The sequence below is a fragment of the Poecilia latipinna genome, unplaced genomic scaffold (assembly GCF_001443285.1).
Source record: "Poecilia latipinna isolate Pla-1442-1.1 unplaced genomic scaffold, P_latipinna-1.0 Scaffold967, whole genome shotgun sequence".
NCBI classification, from domain to species: domain Eukaryota; kingdom Metazoa; phylum Chordata; class Actinopteri; order Cyprinodontiformes; family Poeciliidae; genus Poecilia; species Poecilia latipinna.
In genome coordinates, this window is record NW_015113583.1 from 237,650 (window position 1) to 241,182 (window position 3,533).

The 3,533-nt window shown below is 39.5% G+C and overlaps 2 long non-coding RNA genes across 3 annotated transcripts; both read right to left on the bottom strand.

The window, feature by feature from the left end:
- Nucleotides 1-73: 73 nt before the first annotated feature.
- Nucleotides 74-752, bottom strand: LOC106958159 (uncharacterized). The gene is made up of 2 exons (XR_001427098.1): nucleotides 697-752; nucleotides 74-198 (listed from the first exon to the last, which is right to left on the bottom strand). It is a non-coding gene; the product is annotated as an uncharacterized LOC106958159 (long non-coding RNA).
- A 306-nt stretch (nucleotides 753-1,058) lies between these two features.
- LOC106958157 (uncharacterized) lies at nucleotides 1,059-3,114 on the bottom strand. 2 transcript variants are annotated; one of them, XR_001427096.1, is made up of 4 exons: nucleotides 3,052-3,086; nucleotides 2,248-2,403; nucleotides 1,408-1,647; nucleotides 1,059-1,313 (listed from the first exon to the last, which is right to left on the bottom strand). It is a non-coding gene; the product is annotated as an uncharacterized LOC106958157 (long non-coding RNA). The 2 variants fall into 2 exon arrangements; XR_001427097.1 differs by lacking the exon at nucleotides 2,248-2,403 and having other exon boundaries at nucleotides 3,052-3,114.
- Between the last annotated feature and the right edge of the window lie 419 nt (nucleotides 3,115-3,533).

Sequence of the window (3,533 nt, forward strand, 5' to 3'; positions counted from 1 at the left end):
AAAAAAAAAAAAAAAAAAAACAAACAGGAAAAAAGTCTCATTTACCAAAACAAAAGAGAAATCCTACAACCACTAAGATCTGATGCTCCTCCGTTTTTATTTCCATTTCATGAGGAGGCGAACACAGATGAGGAGGGGAACACAGTTTTCACTGTCAAATGAAACAAAGCTCAGAGCAGTGAGAAAGAACAGCAGCAGCTGAAAATAGAACAAATTTAGCAACAAAATTTTTATTTTTATTGTGTTCTGCAACTCAAAACCCAGGGATTTTGTTTTAATGTTGCTTTAAACCCCAATAACGAACTTCTTATTTCAAAGTTGAGGTGATTGAACGATTTTTCCAGAAATACTTTATGGAAGACCTGTTATTCAAAATTCACATTTTGTTCATATTTGTACTTCCATTTGGGTTTCTACCGATTCTAAATTCAGCTCAAGTGTTTAAAAAAATACTCAGATGTGTTTTGGCAATAAATTTATATTTTTTGCTATCTGGAAAATGAGTCTTTTCAAAAACCTTCAGAACGTAACGTCACAAATCAGTCGTCACTGAGTGTTACCTAGCAACCCAAGTAGAATTCCACCCGTTGCCTAGCAACCCCAGCTGAGCTTTAGCATGTTTGGTTGGCTGGTTTTCCCACTGTATGCACTGTACAATGGCTGCTGGAAAAGACAAGTGTTTTGTTGCTGACTTACCATCCAGAAACCACTTGCTGCATTCTTGTTGGTTGTGCAGGAGGATCCACTTCTGCTTTTCAAAGATGTATGGTAGTATAATTGTGCTTCTGCCATTTTCATGTGAAAGTGTCAACGTTGACTTGGGGGTCGTGGCCAGCAGCAGCTCATTTGGATTTAAAGTGACAAGACGCCCTAAAACAGCTTAAGACAGAATAAAATCTCATTATTTAAGAATGACTTTGTGCAAAAAAATTCGGTAAACATGTTTTGTTCAAGGAAGCACATTAAACTAATTTTCCAACACATCAGTGTGAAACACAAATCTAGTAAACAGAGAGTTCAGACGTTCATCTCCAAATAAAGCACAGCAATGGATCGTGTTTGTCTGGGTGTAACAAGCTGGCAGAGGAAGGCTGGTGGTGTTTGTGCCAGAGGTGAGGCGACGGTTGCAGGCTCCAGGGGCGGAGGGTTGACCTTTTGGGCCGGGCGGGAGGTTTGGACCGGGATCTGAGGCAGCAGTGTGAGGCCGCTGGGGAGCAGCTCTATCTGTGGGCGCAGAGCCAGCTGTGATCTGCTGCGTTTCCCCATCAGACGGACAGAGAACTGCCTGATCCCAGGAGGAGAGACGAGAATTTCTACCCGGCAGAAACAGGATAGAGCAGAGAGGTAATTGTTGAGGAAAATAACGGGGGAATAAACAAACATGATGAAATTATTTTGTTCCCTTACTGTTGTCCTGCGGTGGTTCATGCTTTCTGGGTCTGGTTTGGTTACGTTTTGTTCGTGTTTTCTTTTAAAACCTGTTCTGGGTTCAGCTCCAAGGTCAGCCTGCTGCGTGGAGCTTTCCGAATGCAGGTTTGTTGTCACTTAGCCTTTCCATCATGCTGGGAAATCCACAAATCCCCACCAGACTGCTCCTGGTTCGGTTGAAGAAGTGGCTCCAGACAGATGTTTGGGTCTGTAATGTTTCTTGGGAAAGAATCAACCCAAAAATTAAATGCAAGAAGGTACAATATTAGGGGAAAAAATCGATATTTCAATCATAGCATTTCAGCAAAAATCTGCTGTTTGCTGAACAGATCATGCTTTCTTACAGTTTCATCTGTGATGATATGAAATGAAGTTAGATCAAAAAAAGCTAACTTCATCCTCTTTTTTTCTTCATGTCATTACTTTTGTTTTGGAATTTTTTCAGTCATCTGCCTCCAAACAAGTAGTTGGATACAAATTTAAGAAATGTGGAAGAGTTCCCATAATCCAGTTAGACTGTTAGGGTTTTAAATTTCAGCACATTTCAAAGAAAACATCACATTTCTGACATAATTTGAATCAGTATATTTGATTATTTAGACAAAACCATAAATAATCAAACATCCTGGCCAGAAATAACATTGTTCTTGTTCTTGGAGCCTTTGAATAAGAACAAATTTCTCTATTATGTTGACCTTTACTCAGCTGAAAAAGCTTCTTCCGGCCATTACTCAACAAGAACAGAGACGTTTGAGGTGGCAGAACCAGAACCATCTTTGTGGCCAGAACATTTAATACTTCACAAGAAATTAAACCCACAATTCTTGGGAAGTCATCATAGGTCCCTCCTATTGCAGCATAACAGACGTCAGACTCCATGCTAGGACAGACTTCTGCCCAGATGTCAAGAAAAGCTGCAGGAACAGCCAAAACTGGGCAGCAGGACCTAGATGGTATAATTTTGTTCCTGAAGTTCTGAGAGAGAAAAAGTTTCTGTTCTGAGTTTTGATCTTTAGGCTCCAAATAAAAATAAAAAAAAACAGTAAAATGAGCTGGTTATAAAACTATGTGTTTTGTTCAAGACTCACATGATGAGAGAAACAAATAACAATTCTGAACCGGAAGTGATCACCGCCTTCTTTAAGGCAAGCGCATGCGCAACGCATAGCGGCCCGTGGAGTCGTGGCTTCGACATAAAAAATAAAATTCTAATTCTAAAATACTTATTGATCCCAAATATGTGCGAAAGAAAGATACATGAACAAAATGGCTGTTGTCGGGATCGACCCGTATGAGACAAAGAAGGAAAATATGTCAGTGGACAAGTGGCCTCCGACCAACTTCTACGAACACGAAGAGCGTAAAACATGGAGGAGCGTCACGGCCTGACGCAAACAGCCAACGTTTCAACGGATTTGTAAAGGACGGACGAACTCATCGTGTGAATAACAAGGTTCTGGTGACTGGCAGAGTAAGTCCATGTAGTAGCATATATAGCTAGCAGATAAAAGCTATATTAGCTAAGCTAATTTTGCAAGTTCGGCAGTAAGTACTATAATAAATGTCATATTTATCTTAGTACTACTAAAAACTGAGATCACGTAAGAGTTGAAATGTACTTACATTATTTATAAGTTAGGAACGAGGCGAGAGCTGGATCTAAGTTTTGTGGTTTGTTTACTGTTGTCATAGCAAAGCCATAGCAACTGTCTGCCAAGATGGCTGTCAGTTATAAAGTTCTCTGAAGTGTGACGTCACATGAGACCTATCCTACTATAGGTTTTTCACCAGGTTAGAGCAGCTGCTACTTCAGGTCGGCAGCGTAGGTAGAAGCACAAGATGATCATATCTTCACTTTGTTAAACATGAAGCATCATCAAAAACGAGGTTTTCCTGAATTTGAATTCCAACTAATTCAGTAGTAGACAAACTCATAAAAGAAAACAATCAAATTTTGTTTAGTAAATGATTTTTATACACTTTTTTCTGCCTGTTCAGCAACTGTATCTGTAACTATAGATTTGCAGGTTGAGACATTGATAAAGTAATGAAAACCAGCGTTGGGTAATAAGTAGTTACATTTACTGAAGTACATTTTTTATTTA